Source organism: Protopterus annectens, chromosome 17.part0, assembly GCF_019279795.1.
Source record: "Protopterus annectens isolate FY-2018-M chromosome 17.part0, PAN1.0, whole genome shotgun sequence".
Taxonomy (NCBI): domain Eukaryota; kingdom Metazoa; phylum Chordata; order Ceratodontiformes; family Protopteridae; genus Protopterus; species Protopterus annectens.
The window spans coordinates 505,175,139-505,195,977 of NC_056751.1; the positions used below are offsets into that span (position 1 = coordinate 505,175,139).

Sequence of the window (20,839 nt, forward strand, 5' to 3'; positions counted from 1 at the left end):
AGGGGAGAGCCCAGTGGAATCGGAGGGCTAGAGAAGGAGCAAGTATGGGGGGAACAGAAATGAGAAAGGTTGGTTAGGCTGTTGGCAATCCTGGCAGGGGAGCGTGCTGAAACCACCTAGCAGGAGCTTTAAGCAAATACAATCAGTTGTTTAGGGTTAGTAACAGTTACACGTACTTGTTTTTTTCAGACGCTATACCTCAGGGAGAGGCTTGGTCCTATTCCTGTGGTGGGGTTGAGGCAGCAGAGTAAGTATATTTTATTTTTGGATTAGACGTCCAATGAGACGCAGATATAGTGGGGGGTTCAGGGCAAACAAGCTGGAGAGATGAGATTGAGAGAGAGAAATTGTGATTATAGTAGAAAATATGTTGGCACTTAAAAATAGCAAACTGGTATCAAACATGTGGTATAGATATAACAATTGTTCAAAGAGAAACAATAGGATAAAGGTAATACACTGTTAGCGTACAGAATGCAGTATGTATCACAAAAACAGAGCTAAAGGATTTCCAGGAACAACTGGCACTTAATACACAGTAAAACATGAAAATGCAAAGTCTGTCACAAAATCAGTTCTGCGAAAATTCAGGAACGACTAGCGCTTAATACACAACAAAAACATGAAAAATGCAATGCCTGCCACAAGAGCTAAATTTCAGGAATGGCTAGTGCTTAATACACAAGAAAAACATAAAATGCAAAGTCTGCGACTTTCAGGAATGGCTAGTGCTTAATACACAAGAAAAACATAAAATGCAAAGTCTGCGACTAGACTGGGTGATACTGCTGTACCATTACTAATGTTTCAATAGCTGGATAACGTACATGTGGTGTAAGCAGGATATTCAAGAAACCATTTGCTTATAGAACTTTAATGCAGTTAACGTTTATAAACTAAGTATGGCAGAGCTTTAAGTTATCAGGCTGCGTTCGGTAAAAAATGAACTGATAGCTCTGGCCACTTACTAGTGAAACGCTAATGCAGGTTGGCGTTTACAACGTTAAATAACTGGCTCTGCAATTCATCGGGCTACATTTAGTACAGATATCATGCTGTTTCACCATTTGCTTTTTCTTTGTTGTTGTTTTTTTTATATTTAAGAAAGAAAAACCATGCAGACTGATTAAATGTTACAAACGCTAATGCAGGTTAGCGTTTACAAAGTACATAAAGCTAGCTCATTATAGTTCATCTGACTACATTTAATAGTCAACATTGCTGTTTTCGGAGTCTTTATAATAAAAAACTACACATGAATGCAAACTATTTTACGGTTGCAAACAATAGCCGAATCAACTTACTGAGGGTGAGGCCAGGAACACACAGCAGCCGAGGGCAGAACCAGAATTTAAAGATGGCGCCCTTAGGGCTGGAAGGTTTTTTATAAGCTCAGAGAGGATATTCTAGTAGAAGGGGGAGGAGCAGGGATGGGTGGTAGCAGGTATGGACCAGAAGGACTGCAACTTTCCAACTAGATAGAGAGATTTGGCGTATATTCTTCATTTTTGCAAGGTTAGTTCAGGTGATGAGGAGAGGGGCTTTGGGTCCTAGAAGGTAGGGATAAATGCGGGTTAGGTGTGAAATAGGTAAGGGGTGTAGAGAGAGAGAAGTACAGTTTATTGATGGAAGGCAGGGATAGCACGGGTTACATGTGAAAGAGTACTGTCCAGATCTGGAGAGAAGGTCTCTCACACCCACTTGGCACTCTCGAGTTCCTATCTGGATTCTGCAGCTGCTCCTCCTGGTCATCTTGGCAGATGGGGCAGACAGTCCCCTTGAGTCTCATGGACTTTTGCCAGGTGAGTTCCTCTTCCATTTCTCAGCCACCCTGGAGCCTTCCTCTGAGGAAGGGCATAAGAAATGGGCTTGTAAAAGGAGATAGCTGGATTCCCCTCAGGAGTCCCTCACTGAAGCTATGACTTTGAGGAAGAAGAGGAGTCCACAATATTCTCTTTGGATGAGGTCTTTGGAGGCATTCTTGAATTAATGAAGCAGTAAGGGGATTGGTCCATAGATGCCCCCTTTCAAAAGGAGTCTGTGTTCCTTAAGGCATTCAGGGCTGACCCATCTACTTCCACTGTGTTCCCTTCCACTGATGAGCACATTGATCTGGTCTCAATGGGCATAGAAGGAACCAGTTGTGATGGAACTGATCCCATAGTAGCCTGACAAGATCTTGATTACCTCCATAGGCCGTATTGGAGTAAGGGTCCTACCAGTGATGTCATTATGGTTGTGGCAGTCACAAAAAGAGCGCTGTTAGAAGAGAGCACCTCTGTATCCCATAAAAGGGAGTCTAGGACTTTGGATAGATTTCGAAAGTGGGCTTTCACCCTTAGCAACATTTGCTTTATGTGCGTTGAATTACTTGTCTCTCTGGAAATGTCAGATGGGCTATGACCATGGAGCTTTCCAAATGTCTCCCAGGTAATGTTCTTGTAGAGTCACAGCTAACCACCCTCCAGTCAGTATATGATGTGTCCATTTGCTTACTTTCCAATGATACAGCAGGCACTGGCATAACCATACACAGGCACTCCTAGCTGCATATCTTTGACTTTGCAGAGAACTTCAAAATGTCCTTTGTTAATGCCCCTTTTTATTGGTCCACCTTCTTTGCACCCTAGGTGAAGGAAGCTCTCACCAGAAGTGCACAGAAGGGCAAAACACTGTCTGCCATGGTCATCCGATCCTCCCATGGCTTCTTCACAGAACCAGAAGGCTGGAAAGGAGCTATGTATGTCCTATTCATATGCTGCTATATCCGTAACAATAGGGAGTATGTCTCCAGCTGACTTGTATGTCCGGCCATTTTACAAAAGATAAATGATACTATGAAGGTACGTGTGATGGTCCACATCATTCAGCGTATGTTGGCCATAAATGGACGGCTGGTATAAAGCAGATGTCAGCACGTAGTTACCTCAGAACTTTTCTGCCCCTCTGTGGCTGCCACCTTTGGTCATCACTCACTTGGAAAAGTGGCTTCATGCTTGTCCGAGTTCAGATAAGTACCCCATAGGGGTTTTTGTTTGTTTCTTAATACTGTGTTGTGAGTTAATGTCAGGTAGAAAGGGAAAGTATGGATGTGGAAGACACATTCCGTATAAGAACTCATACGAGCTCTGTCTTTTCTGTCTAGACCCATACCTCTGCCTATTCTGTCCAGGCCCAGACCACTATCATACCCCTTGGGAGATCTGTAAGGTTTTTGTACCCAAGACTCTTGGAACCGTTTGGCTGCACTAAAACTGTACTTGGAGAATCAGCATCTAAAACATTTAGCTAAAGATATGGACCTGATGTCGGGAACTTCAGAGGAGCTGCCCACAAAAAGGCCAAGAAGCCTCAGCCTGAAGCTACGACTGTGCCGTCTCTTCCGACCGCACCACTCGAGGCCAATGAAGGGGAAGACGTCTAGTTGGAATCTGCAGACATTCTGCTGAAGGGTACCCAAGGGGAAACTATTAAGGAGAATGCTAGCACGTCTCAGAGGGAGTCGCAGGCGTCTGACCCGGGAGCTGGGGGGGGGTCCTCGGCTTATGATCTCCAAAAGTTTGCATGGCATCTTGCAAATCGTTGTCTGTGAAGACATTCCCTCGGACATCATAGAGTGTTGCCCAATGTCCGGTCCTCCTCCTCTCCATCACATCTTAGACTCCTCTGCATAGGATGCTCCCCAAAAAAAAAAAAAGCCTACTTAACGCCTTCTTTGCCCTGTACCAGGCTTCTGTTCCTGCCCAGGCCCCTTCAACCTCCACTCCTGAGAGTAAGCCGTTGGCTGACGGTTCCTCTGAGGAAGAGGAATCTTCAGGGGATGAATCCCACCTCTGAAATTGCCTCCCCTCTGGGGTATGCTTCCCCAGAGGAGTCGTCAAATGGAACCGATTCCCTTGGGGAAGACATTACCTTTGGGGAGATGATTGTACAAATGAAGGACTTTTTTAAATGGGACTGTAGTTGGGTTTCTAAGACCCAGAAGAGGTATTATTACCCCTTGGAAATGGAGTCCCCAGCCTGTCTGCTGTTCACCCTGTCCATCTTGCCTTTTTGGATGCATTCCTGGCTGCTTCAAAAGCCCCAGATTCCTGGCTGCTTCAAAAGCCCCAGATTCCCAATCCCCTGCACCAAGGCACCCTGACAGATTTTATAAAGTCCCTGAATATGCCAAATTCCTCTTCAAGCCCCCTTCTGCAGACCCATCAGCTATTTCTGTGGCTGCAGATACAACTTCTAAACTTCTTCCATCTACTTCCTTACTCCCCTCTGATAAGGAAAGCAGAATCATGGAAAGATTAGGCAAAAAAGTCTATACCTCTGCCACCTGAGCTATGAGAGCCATAAACTGTCAGAATCATATGGCCAAATATTCCTTGGCCCTTCTGACAGATGCCATTAAACAATTGGGTGATTTACCCGATTCCCCCAACAAGGCAAAGATTGATAGCTTGTTGAGTTCCTGCAGCCAAGTTACCAGACACTATAAAATGCAGTTGTGATGCAGTGGAGGCTTCAGCAAGGGCTACTGCAGTCATCAGGAGATACTTCTGGCTTAGGCTACAACCTCTGACAGATGACATTAAAACCGAGCTAATGGATGGACCCTTGGATAATAAGGCCTTGTTCAGTTCTGCGGCTGCAGAGCTCTTTAAAGCCTTTCAAGAGAAGGGTAAAGAACTTCAGGACCTCAGGCATATATTTGTGTCCCCAGTTCCCCCACTTCCAGAGGAACTACCTGGCTAGAACCACCTTTGTGAGAAAGCCTTCCAGGTGCACATCCTCCAGAGGGAAGAAAGATTCCAGGAAGCAGACACCTTCCAGGTCTGCATCCTCCAACTCCAGCTCAAAAGCACCCTTTTTAGGCCAAACCTGGCAGTCTGCGATTACCAGGTCTTAAGCTCAGATACCCCACTCTCCCTACGTCTTTCCCTCTCCTTTCCCACTTGGAAATATATTACCCAGGACTCTTGGGTCCTCTCAATCATAAAACAGGGCTATTTTATGGTGTGGGAATTCAGACCAACCTTCAAATACATTCCTCAACCTCCTCGAAACCAAATGTCTTCCTTTCCTCCAGTCTTGCAGACCCTGTTCTCGCAAGGCACTATTCAAGAGGTACCCCAAGATTTAAGAGGGAAAGGATTTTGCTCCAGAATATTACTGGTCCCCAGGAAAGAAGGTCCCTAGAGACATGTCTTGGACCTATACTATCTAAATACCTCCCTCAAGGCCCTTCCTTTTGGATGCTGACTCTTCCAACTTTCTTTCCCCTGATCCTCCCTCAGGCCTACTTGGTGTCCTTGGACGTAAAGGATGTCTGTTTGCACATTACAATTCATCCTCTTTTCAGGAAATTCTTCGTTTCTCAGTGGGTTCTGCACATTTTCAGTTCTGTGCTTTGCCATTTGGTCTCTCTATGGCCTCAAGGGTGTTCACAAAGTGCCTAGTCCCAGTCATTGCTTTCACTAGAATGCTGGGAAACCAACCCTTATCTGGATGGTATCCTCATCCAGGCATCATCTCCACAGATAGTTCAACAGCATCTGGGCTGTACCATCCCCATACTGAGAGGCTTGGGGTTTACCATATACCTTCAAAAATCTTCTCTGACCCCCTCACAGGACCATGTGTTCTTAGGATGCAGGAAACTCGCAGGGCAAATGATAACCTGTCTTTCTCCAGACAAAATTCTGGCCCTCACCTCTTACTTCCAGGGAATTCTTTATCTCCAAGCCCTTTCCGCCAGGGAGTTTCTGAGGCTCCTGGGATTGATGGCCTACACCATTCCCATGGTACCCTTAGCAAGGTTACACATGAGGAAATTTCAGTGGTACTTAAGGACAGTCTGGAAATAACACCTGCACCCTCTGGAGTTTATGGTACTGTTCTTACCCTGCCTCTCCAGGGAGCTAGAGGAGTGGATTGCTCAGGTTGCAGACAGTCCAGGTCATCCCCTACAGCCCCCTACCCCCAGTCAGGATCTGTACACAGATGCTTCAGACTCTGGTTGGGGGGCAACTGTAGGAGACTGGAGAGTGAGGGACACATGGACCCATCCCCAACAGAGTGATCACATCAACATCTAAGAGATGAGAGCCTTGATATTTGCCCTTCGACTCTTCAAGGGTCAAATCCACCCAGGAGTGCTGAGATGGTACAGAGACAATACCACGGTGCTGTGGTATGTCAACAAGCAAGGGGGGAAAAAGTCCTACATCCTATGCAGACAAAGTCCTATATCCTATACAGATTGGCTTTGCAGGCCGATTGCCCAACAGAGACATGTATCCATTCTAGCCGTCTATATACCTTCAGCCGAGAATGTGACGGCAGACTCTTTAATCAGGTATATGACACAGTCTCACGAATGGATGTTAAACAAGGATGTGCTTCTGGACCTGGTCCATCGACGGAGTATTCCTCATGTAGACTTGTCATGAACATACAACTCCCAACGTACTGCGCCAGGATATTCACCCCTGGGGCATGGAAGGCAGATGCTCTTTCCTTCCCATGGAAGGGGATGTTTGCTTATGCATCCCCCCCCTTCCCTCTCATGCAAAAAGTTCTGAAGATTCAGAGAGAACAGCCTCAAATCTTGTTGGTGACTCACTTTTGGCCAATGCAGGACTGGTTCCCCCTTATACATAATCTAGCCAATGGCAATCACCACAATTTACTCCTCAGGATGGACATACTTACTGGAGAAGGGAACTCTCATACACCCCCCAGATATCCACCCTAAACCTTACTCTCTGGGTGATAGGGCATTGATTCCCTTTAGACACCTTTGTAATGAAGATGTGCTTCAGGTTCTGCAGGAGGCCAGAAAATCCTATCTATCCAAATGGAAAAGATTCTCTGTACTGTGTCTAAAACAAGACCTTCAACCACTGTCTGTAGAACTTCCAGTGTTTCTGTCTTGCCTGTGTGAATTGATGAACACTGGTTTGTCATATTCTTCCATCAAGGCACACTTGTCTGCCATCTCAGCATGTTTTAACCCCCCCCCCCCCTTTTGGCTTCCAGGCTGGTGGTCAAGCTCTTTTTGAAAGGAGTGCTACACATTAGACCTCCAAGGAAGCCTATTCCCCCTCCTCAGGATCTTAATTTTGTGTTGAAAAAGCTTACCTTACCTTCCTTTGAACCAGCTAAGGACTGCAGTCTTTAACATTGCACATGGAAAACTATTCTTTTGGTGGCCATTACTTCAGCCAGAAAGGTCTCTGAACTGCAAGCCCTCATGACCTCTCCCCCTTTCACAGTTTTCCAGAAGGACAGGGTTTGCCTACATACTAACCTTCATGCCCAAAGTAGTTAATGAACTTTCCCTAAATCAGGTAGTCAATCTGCCTACCTTTTTCCCTTCACCACAAACCTCCTGCGAAAGAATCCTTCACTCATTGGATGTACACAGACAACTCTGATACTATTTGGCCAAAACCAAACCCATTCATAAATCAGACAGACTGTGTTTCCTATCACCCAAGAGCCCTGGAACACCCTGTTTCCAAGCAAACCATTTCCTCCTGGATCTCCAAAAAAAATTCCTTTTGCTACATATCCCGTGGTAAAAGGCTCCCCTTCCAAGTTAAGACACACTGCACTAGGGCTGTGTCCTCTTCTGGAGCCTTCTTTAAGGGTTTGGATACACCTGCCATTTTGGAGGCAGCTACATGGTCATCTGTCCACACTTTCACCAAACATTACAAGTTGGCTATCATTTCCAGGTCCAGAGCAGGATTTGCCAGGGCCATTCTGCGTGGCTTTGTGGAAAATCTATCAGCACCCTCCCCGATCCTTAATTGCATGAGCTTTTGCACTCTACCTCATGTTATAGATAAAGCAGCATATGAATAGAAGGACAACGTATAGTTGTATAAAATCTTACCATAACTTTAGATGTCTCTCTTTTGTATGCTGCCGTGTAGTTTCCCACCCTGCCTTCCCCTGATGCTTGCCTGACTCCCGAGTAACCCACTCCATAGTCGCTGGTTCCCGGCGGTATCCAGTTCTGAGGTAGGTGCTTGCTGACATCCGCTTTATACCTGATGTCTGTTTATGATGCAGGCCATTGCACGTACCTTCACAGTAGCATTTATCTTTTGTAAAATGGCTGGAAGTACAAGTCAACCGGAGGCAGACACCCTCATTTTATGAATACAGCAGCATGAAGAAGAGAAGGACATATAAGGTTATGGTAAGATTTTATACAACTATACTTTCTGGCAAGTCTCAGCCATGCTCAGGACTCTTCTGGTGACAGATCCCCTCCCCCAGGGCAGAGAGGGGTAACAGTTTCAGTGGATGTTACCCCTGTGGCAGAGGAAGACCACAAAATTGGGATGCAAGGTCTTTTTACTGAGAAACCCTTCCAGCGCTACTGAGCAGTTGCCTGCCTGACTGCTCTGCTCTGGAGGCAGTTGGGAGACACTTGTCTCTGCATCCTCAGGCCTGCCTAGCCATCACACAAAATTTTTGGGTGCAGAAGATTATTAACAGAAGCTATGTTATTCTCTTTGCTTCCCATCAGCCAATCAAAAATCAACTTTCTGATGTTCCACCCCATCAGAGGAAAGTGGCAGCAGCAGAGATTTCAAAGCTGCTAGAAAAGCGAGTCATCCAGGAGGTCCCACCAGACCAGCACTGATCTGTAGTTTATACAGATACTTTTTGGCTCTGAAGAAGACAGGGGGACCTCAGCATCATTCTGGACATCTGTCACCTCTATTAATCCTTAAAACAGATGAAATTCTGGATGGTTACGGTTCAGTCCATTCTTGAATCTCTTGAGGAAGGATGACTGGATGTGCTCATTAGACCTTCAGGATACCTCCTATCACATAAAAATAGTGACTCAATCCAGAAGGTTCCATCACTTTCAGCTGGGGGCTAGTCATTTCCAGTTCAGAACACTGCCCTTTGGTCTCACCACAACCCGCAGGGTGTTCACAAAGTGCATGACCATGGTTGCAGTGCATCTAAGGCTGCTAGGGTTTTGGGTGTTTTCATATCTAGACAACTGGCTCCTCACTGCAACCACCAGGAATCTACTTATTCAGATCAGGGATGACTTGTCCTAACTTTGCCACCAACTGGGCATTACTGTCAGTCTAAAGAAAAGCTGGCTGACACCATACCAGATGGTAGAACTCTTGGGGTGTCACCTGGATATGATTTCTCAAACTGTCAAACTTCTAGGTTCAGGAGTGCCTCTCTTCCTTTGTGTCAGCAAGCTTCTGAGGTCCTGCCCCCCCCCCCAACCTCTAACAAGATTTTTCCTTTGATTGCTGGGGTCAATGGCTTCCTCAGTCGCACTAGTTCTTCAGGCTTGATTTTACAGAGGGTGTTACAGTGGATTGTCTCTATCCAGTGGTCAGTGCTGTATCAACCCATGCAATTTCCAGTTCATCTAACTGCAATATGCAGGTAGTATATTTGCTGCTGGTTGACTTCCCCACTAAGGGTCTGTAATGGTCCATTCATCTTCCCACCGTCTATAGCCACAGAAACCATGGATGCCTCACTTCTGGGATGAGGGAAGCATTTCAAAAGGGAGATGGTCCAAGGCATGTTGACAAATTCAGAGGCCAAACGTCAGTTCAACATGTTGGAGATGAAGGTGGTCCTCCTACAGTTGCAGGTCTTTTGGGACTGCCATCCCAAAGGTGTGATGTTCATCTAGGTGGACAATATGGCCGTGGTATGCTACATCAACAAACAAAAGAAAACCTGCTTGTGTCCATTATATCAAGAAGCCATGAGAATCTAACAGTGGACAATGTCTTCCTAACTCTCTTCTAGTGACATCACATGTCTTGGGTAGTACTAATGTTTTAGTGGGCAGACTGAGCAGATCCATTCTCCTGCCTCATGAGTGGTTCCTCATTCAGTCACTGGGGCCAACCTTGCTGTAACCTCTTGACATCCCCTCACAACACCAGGTGCAACAGCTGCTTTCTCTGATCCCCCAGACGGGTCAGTCACTGAGGGAAGCTCTAACTCACACTTGGCCCCCAGGCCTTCTGTATGTATTTTTCCTTTTCCCCTGATAGCAAAGTTTCTACAGAAGGCAATTTGATGCAAAGCAGTGGTGATCCTCATTGCCCCCCTTTTGGCTTTGTCAGGTTTGGTTCTTCTTCCTTTGGCCTTATTTAAAACTTATTCTTTCAGTGCTGGACTCTCTTCTGGATGCCTTGTCTCGTCCATCTGGTCAGCCTCACTGGGACATCAAGGACTGAGATTAACTGATTGGTTTCTTCAATTGCAGTGATGGTGAGTGATGCCAGACTTTCTGCTTCAGTGCTTCATATCTTATTCTCTAACCCTCTTGCTTTCTTAAAGCTGTCCGTAGCCTTTCTGAGAGGAACATTGCTGCTCAGACTCCCTTTGAGCGATCCATTTCCTTTTTGCAATATTATCTTGTTGCTTCAAGCCTTTAACAGACACTCCTGAACCAGCAGCCTCAACAGAACTAAAATTTCTTTCCTGGTGGATTATTTTCTTGTTGGGCATCAAGTCAGTTAGGAAAGCTTCAAAGCTGTAGGCATTATCTTGTAAACTTCCATATCTGACCTTTCATAAGGATAGGATTTCTCGTCGAACCAATCCTGACTTCCAAAAATGAACTTGGAAGCTGCTGTTAATCAAGCCATTATAACTCCCCAGTTCTTCCAAAATTTTCCAAAAAGGGGAATATACATTGCATTTGCTGGATGTTCATCATCGACTAAGATTCAACGGAGCTTCTGTTTGCATTCTACCAAAGATTTTAGGAAAATGGATCACCTTTTTGTTTCCTTTTTAAGAGTCATACTGGTAGAAGGTGTGTCAAAAGTCGCATTGTCCCAGTGGCTGAGTATATTGGCTTTGTCTACAAAGTGAAAGGATTAGCCCTTTTGCACAAACATAAAGCCCATTCAACTAGAACTATTGCAGCAGCTACAGCGTTCTTTGCCAGAGTGCCTTTAGATGACATTAGTACAGCAGTTACTTGGTCTAGAGTTGTCTCCCTTTACAAGCTGTACTTAGTCTAGAATCCATGCATTCTTTGGCTCTGCCATTCTTCGAAAAAATCTTTCCATGAGACTACCTTGCACTTGTAGTAGATAGGGAATCTGTTCCATACGTTGAGTTGGATTGAAAAGGCAACGTCTGATACAAAAGTTGTGTACTTATGCTAGGTCCTTGTTGTCTTCTCTACAGCTCAACCTTCCTCGCTTCATTCCCCGTACCTATGTTGTTATCTTGGTGGCTCTCTACTGACTACATTGGACCAGCTTGGAGCCTAGTCTGCCATACAGTCTTATTCTGTGTCATAATTATTCATTTTTTTCTCCTGTTCCCCATTTCTTTTTAAAGGTATATTTAGGGTACTGGTGGGCAAACTTGATCTGAAGTATTGTAGTGATGGAGGGGAATTATGGGTAGAGGGAGCAGCCTGAGCCCTGGATCTGAAAATCTAAAAGGTGCAGTTGTCTGATTTGGTGACCCATACTTTGAGCCAGGCAGATGACAACAATGATCTTGTGTTTGTTTTACCATCTACAGTTCTTGGATCTAGTTCACCAGTCCATTTTCACTGCAAGAGAGTTCATACCAAATTCTAGGCTATGTGGCATCAACTATTCTCATGGTCATGTCAGACAGATTTGATGAGAAGGAATCTGTGGTTCCTCAAATCTGTTTGATCTCAACAGCAGCATCCCCTATCCTTTCTCGTTCCTGTTCAAGGTTTCATTTACAAAGGAACTCTTACTGTTCTCCGTTTTCCCCCTCCTATTCAAAATTGGTCTGTAGTAACAGATACCCCGGACTTTGAGGACATGACCCCTAGTGGGAAACGCGCCTAGTAGATCTGTTTTGCCTCCATTCAAAGCAGATTGCTATAGACTTTCTTATACCAGGATACCTTGCAAACATGCACAGATATCAAATGTCTTTTCTTTTCCATGGACAGAAATACTCCTTTATGCCTCCACCCAAATTTTCTCTGATAAATAAGACACTGGTGATAACCCCAATTTGGTCCAGACAACATTGGTTCTCCATCTTGGTGCACCTGACCAGGAGAGTTACCAAAATCATCCTCACAGTGTGGGCTTACACAGGACATTTGATCTCTTATCCATCTCAGCATTCTGACTGACTAGGTGACAAGTTTTTGATTCCATTTAGGCACTTCTTTTCAGAGGGCATGCAGCAGGTTTTAAAGGAGTCTAGAAAACCTGCCTACTAGAAAATCATATTTAGCCAAATGAAGAGATTATCTAGTTGGTGACTTAGCAGAGACCAGGACCCAGCCCAGGCAGGGGATCCAGTAGTACTGTAGTACTGTGTTGTTCATATCTGCCATGTCTTACACTTCTATAAAGGTATATCATTTGGCTGTTTCTGCTTGAGTATCATTAGATTATATTTTTCTTTATTACAAGTCAAGCTATTGCTGATAGGGGGATTTATATGTGAGACCATATAGAAAACAGGTGGTTCTATCCTGGGATTTTAATTTTATATTGGAGGAATGTGCCTCCATTTGAACCTGTGGCTAACTCTTCCTTATAGATCTTTCCTTTCTTGGAAGACAGATTTGCCTTTTTTCTCTGACTTCATCTAGAATTGTATCTCAGTTAAAAGTCCACATGTCTTTTCAGCTCATTTTGGCCTTTTTGTAATGCGAAGACTGAGTCTTAGAACTAATCAGTCATTTATGCCAAAAGTGTTTTTTTAAGTTTACTTTAACTCAGTCTGTTTGTCTACCTTTTTTCTTTCCCCAGCCTAATCACAAACGAGAGAGATTATTTTTATGTTTTGGATGTCCATAGATACCGGAGATATTACCTAGGTAAGAAAAACTGATTTTTGTCAAAAAAAAAAAAATCAGTTTAATCAAACCATATTCAAATAGTTATCTCAGGTAATTCAGTTCTGCAGTTCTCATCATGGAAGAAGCTCCCCTCTCATCCCAAGAATGTCAAGGTACACTCCACTAGAGTTGTGGCTTCATCTCTGGGTCTTTTTGGAAAGAAGTTGAATCTAGAACTCTAGTCCTAGAGGTGGCACCTAGATTTTTAGTGCAGAATTTCACTAAACATGTTAAAATTTACCCCTTTTCCACAGCCAGAACGTAATTTGTTAGATTTAGACCAAGGTTTCCCATTAGGTACCTTTGACGCTTTGTTTCAAGCATGACAAAAGGTTGAGGTGATCCTTTTTGATACATCAGGATATGACATATCTTTGGGCTTTGATGTTTCTCCCACATATCTCCTATTCATACCAGCATACTTTTTTGCTTCAGAAGGCATGGTACATGAGTAAAGTGAACAAAATCTTCTATACTTGCTACTGCTCTTCTTCTTTCGGCTTTTCTCGGTTAGGGGTCGCCACAGCGGAACTCCGGTCTGCTAATGATTGGCAGTAGATTTTTTTATGGGTGCCGACGTGCCAGCTTGACACCCAACCTTCAGCGAAGGCATGCCCATTCTACGCATTTCTTTCGAACGCCACTCTACTGCGGGGAGGACATGCAGACTCCACACAGAAGGTGCTCCAGCCGAGAATCGAACGGGAGAACCTCTTGCTGTGAGGCAACAGTGCTACCGCTGCTGGACATCTGATATTTCTGGCAGGATATGTCTCGTATAGCTTTTTACTACTACCGTTATCTATTCAAATCTCTGCTGTTGTGATAATTCTACTTGCATAACTATATATTTTTTCATCTTTCAGTAGTTCACGCTTTCAGTTTTTGACATTGCATCCATGTTTCTGATTGTTCAAGATTATGTATTTATTTATTTATTTTACTTTTTCCAGTAGTTTACCTGCTGTGAAGGCATACAGGTGCTTACGACGGGTGCGGGTTCTGGCTTTCAACTTGCATATGCCCACTGTGTCATGGCAGGAGGCGTGACTCTGACACATTCTTCCAATGACAGTGTTCTTATGAAGCAAGAAAAAGAAAAAGAAGTTATGTACCTACCATAACGTTCCATGTTAGTTGTCCTCATCTCGCCTTCTTTCTTGCTGGTTGGGATCGGAGCCGATCCTTGGCTCCGACTCGGCCATCTTCTATAGCTCGAGAGCTCTTTACTGGCTCGAGGCTACCCCTTATCCCATGATGCCTAGCGATAGCTACCCAGATCTCATTTGAAATAGCTAACCCCAGACATAGCCAGAGAATAAACCTGTCCAAACAAATAGGTTGAGCATACCTGTCATATTCTCTAAGTCAGTAGAGGAAACAAACCAGAGAACACTCAGCCAGTGAAACCAGAACTCCTCTCAGTCCAGTAGGACAGGGGGACGAAGGGTGGGACACAAGAAAGAAGGCGAGATGAAGACAACTAACATGGAACGTTATGGTAGGTATATAACCTCTTTATGTTAAGTTGTCTATCTTGCCTTCATTCTTGCTGGTTGGGACAGCGTCCCTCGCACCTACAATCCTGGGCGGCTCATTGGAACAGACTCTTCAGAACGGTGGAACCAAAGTCAGCTCTGCTCCTGGAGACCATATCTAGCTTGTAATGAGAAATAAAGGTATGAGGATTTGCCCACGTAGCAGCTGCACAGATAGAATCCATGGGCAACCTAGATTGGAAGGCTACAGAGGTGGCCAAGGCCCTAGTAGAATGACCTTTCGGTTTAATAGGCAACTCTTTGTTTCTTAATTGATAAATGAAAGTAATAGTGTGAGACAACCACCTGGATAAGGTCACCTTGGAAACTGGGAGACCTTGTTTGCCTAGAGCATAGGAAAGGAATAGTTGGTCTGACTTCCTTATTTCCTTAGTCCTGTGCAGGTAAAAACGCAATTGCCTATGAATGTCCAGTTGGTGTAATTTGTACTCTGCCTTGTTGGTGTGGTTAGGGAAAAACCCAGGAAGGTCTATAGACTGGTTTAAATTATTTTCTCAGCAGACTTTCGGAAGAAATGAAGGATTAGTCCTCAGAGCAACCCTGTCCTTATGAAAAACCAAGTATGGAGGACGAACACATAGTGCTTGAAGTTCAGAGATGCGTCTGGCTGAAGTAATAGCTACCAGAAAGAGTGTCTTCCAAGATAGAAACTGAATGGAGCAGGACACTGCTGGTTCAAAGGGAGGCAGAGTTAAGGAGATTACTACCAAATTAAGGTCCCAAGGAGGAGGGAGATCTCTCACTGGAGGTCTAAGGAGAGTAGTCCTCTTAAAAATGCTTTACAGAGCTTATGAGACATAATGTTTGAATTTGACAACCCAACATGAAAATTAGAAATGGCTGCTAATTGAACCCTGATTGTAGCAGAAGCGGACCCGGAATGAAAAAGTTGTGATAGGAATTCCAGAATTTCGTGGACTGTGGCTGAAAAAGGATCTACGTTCCTAGCCTCTGCCCAACAAGAAAAACATTTCCATTTACTAGCATAAGTTTTTCTAGTTGTGGACTTGTGAGAGGAGACAATGATCTCACGTACAACCGGGGAAATGCTGGAATGCCTGGCTAAGGTTGGTAGTGGAGCAACCAAGCTGTGAGCTGGAGTGTTTGGAGGGATTGATGCAACCTGCCTGATTGATGAATCAGTAGGTCTGGAATCGGATCCAGAGTCCAGGGCTGATAGGTAATGGTGCAGGAACGGAAACCATATCTGTCGACGCCAGTAGGGGGCAATGAGGATCATTTTGCAGCCCAATGATATAGCTTTCAGTATGAGTTTTGGAATCAGAGGAAATGGAGGAAAGGCATAAAGAAGTCCCTGAGGCCAATTGTGGACTAGAGCGTCTCTGGGTGAGTGACCAGGAAGCAGAAGAAGGAAGAAATAGTTGCTGCATTTGCTGTTGAGGGGGGTGGAAAAAAGATCGCAGCAAGGCTGTCCCCATTTGCGGAAGATAAGATCTGCAACTTCCTGATTCAGAGACCACTCGTGAGGCATGAGAATAGCTCTGCTGAGCCTGTCCGCTATGACGATGGACCTCCCAGGGATGTGCGTCACAATCAGAAAACGTTGGGAGGAAATCACCCATTGCCAGAGTCTGAGTGCTTCTCGACATGGGGGTAGGACCTGGTTCCGCCCTGCTTGTTGATGTACCACACCACTGACATGTCCGTTTGAATTGCAATGGTCCCAGAAGGAAGAGAGTCCTGAAGGGCTTGCAACGCTAAGAGCACGGCTCTCATTTCTAGAACGTTTATGTGCAGATGGTACTCGTGAGGCTGCCATGTGCCTTGGACTGTCCTGCTCTGATAATGCCCCCCCACCCTATCAGGGAGGCGTCTGTGGTCACTGTGACAACCGGAGGGGGCTGAATGAAGGGTCTGCCCTGAGTAACTAGTGGGGAGACCATCCACCAGGAAAGGTGCCTTTTGCATGCTTCTGTAATCATGATCATGTGAGACATGGGCAACTGTTGGAAAGACCACTGTGTGAACAGAAGCCACTGAAGGATTCTCATGTGAAAGCGGGCCAGTGGAATTAGAACTGCTGCTGCCATAGAACCCAGAGTTTGAAGGACGAACCTGACTTAGACTCTTTTGCTCTGCATTAGAATTTGTACTTGCTGGCGAATTGTAGACACCCTTTCTGGCAGTAGCCTTGCGGACATGTTCCTTGTGTCTCCTCCTATATAGGTGACAGATTGACAGGGCAACAAGGCAGATTTTTCGAAGTTTATTGTAATGCCTAGCTGAGAGCAGATTGAGATTGTGTAGTCCCCGGCTTGCAGAAGTTGATGCCTGGTAGTAGCAGTGAGGAGCCAGTCGTCTAGATATGGAAACACATGGAATCTTCGACGTCTCAGGTGAGCCATGACCACTGCCATACATTTGGTGAACACTCTGGGGGCTGTGGTGAGACCAAAGGGCAGCGCTCTGAACTGGTAATGACTGGCTCCCAGCTGGAAGCGAAGAAATCTCCTGGAGAGCCTGTCCATTTTGATATGGTAGTACGCATCCTGAAGATCTGTCGAGCACATCCAGTTGTCCTGACCCAGAAAGGGTAGAATGGACTGTAGTGTGACCATCCGAAACTTTGTTCTTTGAACAGACCTGTTTAGTCTGCTGAGATCCAGAATTGGTCTCCAGTCCCCTGTCTTTTTTGGTACCAAAAAGAACCTTGAGTAAGTTCCGGATCCGTGCTGGTCTGCTGGGACTTCCTGGATGACTCTTTTTTTTCTAGCAATTTTGAAACTTCTATTACTGCTTGTTCCCTCAGATTGGATGGAACATATGGAAGGGATTTCCTTGACGGTTAGGGGGGTTGACAGAAGGGAATTTTGTAACCTCCGGATATAATGGACCGTACCCATCTGTCTTGCGTTAAATTTTGCCAGGCTTTTGGGTACAGTGAAAGTCTTCCCCTGACTGCCTCCAGAGGCAGGCAGTCTGGCAACCGTTCAGGGATGCTGAAAGGTCTTATCAGAGAAAGAATCTCTGTTGCCCTGGTTCTGCGGACCCCCTCTGCAGGAGGGCAACGTCTGTTGTTATTGTTTCCCCCTCTGCCTGTGGAGGAAAAATCTCTGTGTGTCAGGCGAGGCTCCCTGGGATTTTCTGAACCACATTTTACCACTCTTCTGACCCTTGGGGTATGGTCTAGAACGAGTGGAAAAATGGACTCCCATGGCAGAGAGAGTCTTGCTTTCTTGCTCACACCTAGTCAAAGTGTCCTTCATCTGTGGTCCAAAAAGAAAGGAACCATCAAAGGGGGTGTTGGTGAATGACACTCTAAAGGGTTCCGCAAAATTACACAGCCGCATCCATGCATGCCTCCTAAGGGCCACACCCGTACCTGCGGCTCTACTTGCACCATCGGCTGCATAGGAAATGAGCCTCATGGAGGAGTTGACTACAGAATTAAGCATCGCCAGCTGGGAAGCTACTTTAGCTTGAGCCCCATCAGCTGTTGGACCTTGAAGGGCATCTCCGAACTCTTTAAAGAGATCCCTCTGAAGCCGGGTAAAATGGCATACGTAGTTCAGTGACCTCATAGAAAAGGTCGCTGAAGCAAACATTCGCTTCCCGTATCTGTCCATAGTCCTAGACGCCTTGTTAGGAGGATGGACAGACGAAGAGGTCTCCGCTAACACTTTTTTGGTGGCTGCTGCTACCACCATGGCATCAACAGGAACACCTTTGGTAAGGAACTGCTTATCATGGGGTGCTGTGATGAACTTGCCAGGTCTCCTCAGAGTTGGTTCCACTGTATCCGGAGCTGACCAAGCCTTTCGAGCCACCACTGCCATACGTGGATCGAAAGGCGGAGAAACCCAGGAGGTGGAAGGTCGGGAACCGAAAGCATCCAGGAATACAGACTCATCCTCTGTAGGGGCTAGAGGATTCCAGTTCCCCCTCTGCTTAAGCATTTCTAGGATGTCCGAGAAGGAAACATCTTCAGAGAGGGATCTCTGGGACCCTTCCGATTCATCTAAGTGTGTATCGGAAGTGACAGACTCAGGGAAGTCATTGTGCTTCCTCTTGCACTTCTTCTTACGAGGGGGCTCCTCTGAATGGTCAGGGGAGGCCTCGGAAGAAGAGGAAACACCCAATGGAGTGCCCTGGAGTGCCGGTTCCCCATGCTTGGGGTCTGCAGAAGGAGCAGAGGTTGTCATAGGCACTACAGGGGACGGAGCCGGTGGGGCCGATAGTGGAGCTGAGTCATTGGCCAGCACACTCCTCACGACATCGAAGGCATCCCTGCCACGATGCAGAGAAGGCACTGGTTCTGAGGAAATCGGAATCCTTTTCCGCACCGAGGGAGATGGCTCCGAGGCCGATGTAGGAGCCGAGCTCACCTGCGCCGAAGCTCCGAGAGGAAGAACGGGGTCGGGCAAGGGTCCGATGCCACTCACCCCCTCAGAGCCGACGAGGGAGCCCCGGAGCCCAGATCCCTTGACAGACGGCACTATCGAGGGGATCGGAGCCGACGACAGAACCAAAGGAGATAGTTATCGGAGCCGACGGTTCCACTACTCGAACCCCAACGAACTCCGGCTCCGAAATCAATGGAGTTGGACGAAGAACATCGATAGAAGTGGACGGAGCCGACACCTGTTGAGGAGGGCTGGACAACATCTTGGCAAGTGCCTTCAACTTTAGCAACCTACTGACCACTCTCTCCACATCGTGATCAGACAGCCTAGAGGAGTGAGAAGATCTGTGACTGCGCACGCTCTGAAGCAGGGGAGACCGAGGAGCCGAATGTATCCTTTCCAAGGAAGGGGACCTCAGCCTCTTGTGGCTCCACGAAGGCTCCTAAGTTTCTGATGGAGCCGACGGGGAGATAGTCTTATCGGTGCCAGCCGGAACCGAAGTAGAAGGTGGAGTCTGAACCAAGGACTGCTGCGAACTTGGAGCCCACGGCTTGGTAGATTTAGGGGGTTTCACAGGCTGAGAGGTCTTGGCTGGTGAATCCTGGGGCTTTAAAAGACCCCTAAGAATAAGCTTATTCTTGCGCTCCTGCAGAACTCTTGGGCTAAATGCATGGCAGATAGAACAAGAGTCTTGCAGGTGCACGGCGCCTAAACAATAGACGCAAGAAGTGTGCCCAACTGTCAGAGACATTTTCTGACAGCATGAATCACACTTCTTGAACCCAGACACTTTGGATTCCTTTGACATCCTGTAAAAAGGAAACAAGAAATACAACAATAGCTATCAAAGCAAAATACAGTCTACACAAAAACACACTATACTAGCAGACTAAAGCTAAAGGTTTTTTTTTTTTTTTTTTTTTTTTTTTAGATAGGAAAGCCTCTAACTTAAACGGCTAGCCTATGAAAGAAAGGTAGAAGGAAAGCCTCTAACCTAAACGGCCAACCTGACAAGAAGAGGATGGGGGGGGGGAGAACTCTCTAAGTTAAACGAGTTCTACAAGGAAGGGAAGGAATGCTACAATTAAACACTAGCTAACAGAAAAAACAAAAAAAAGTTAACAATAAACCTGAAAAAGGACTATTTCTAAAGTAAGAACGTTCTATAAAAATACTTTATACGAGCCTGAGCCAGAAAAATGACACCTTGCATCTGAAGTGGCAAACGAGATCTGGGTAGCTATCGCTAGGCATCATGGGATAAGGGGTAGCCTCGAGCCAGTAAACCGCTCTTGAGCTGTAGAAGATGGCCGAGTTGGAGCCGAGGATCGGCTCTGATCCCAACCAACAAGAACGAAGGCGAGTTCGACAACTTAACATAACAGTGTTCTGAGCAGTCACAACCTGTTTGACACTGTCTAGGCAGACTTGGAAAAACATGACATTTAGGTGAAAAAAAACAGCTTCTTTCAAAAGATTTAAACACCTTGAGCTGTTCTCATTTGCTTGATCTGGTAGCAGCTCTGGAAACTGAATAATGATATTATAATGGTATTTAATGAAATTATTTAAATTCTTTCAGTAGATTTTGGGGGCCAGTCATTGGTAGGTTTACATATTCTTGTGGTGCTCATCCTAGAAAATTATGCAAGGTAGGGTGTCCTTTGATGCAAAAATATGAGACAAAATCAAGAGGTAATTGAGAAGTGTGCTGTGATTATTCAGTTTAATCTATCAAAATGGTAGAATATTTTTTTTCTGCCAGGTTTCTTAAATGCAGTTTTACTGTATTGGTTGGTTACTGGTTATATTTTTATTAGGCAATTTGAATTGAAAGGAACCTTAAAACTAGGTTCATTTTTCTGGCTTCTTAGTGTGATTAGTCCAGTAGCTGGTTTTGTGGACAGTAACATAACCCTTTGCTAGAGCTTGAATTACAGAAATTCTGCTGGAATGCTTTGGCCATCAGAATTACTAACTTGGCAAATATCCTAGCCTGTTCAGTAACAGAAACAGTGGCGAGAAAGTATTGATTAGCATATCAGTAC

At 45.4% G+C, this 20,839-nt stretch overlaps 1 protein-coding gene across 2 annotated transcripts in view; it reads left to right on the forward strand.

The window, feature by feature from the left end:
* The window catches only part of NAPSA (napsin A aspartic peptidase), a 776,864-nt gene that overhangs the window by 523,892 nt on the left and 232,133 nt on the right, over positions 1-20,839 (forward strand). The window lies entirely within an intron of this gene.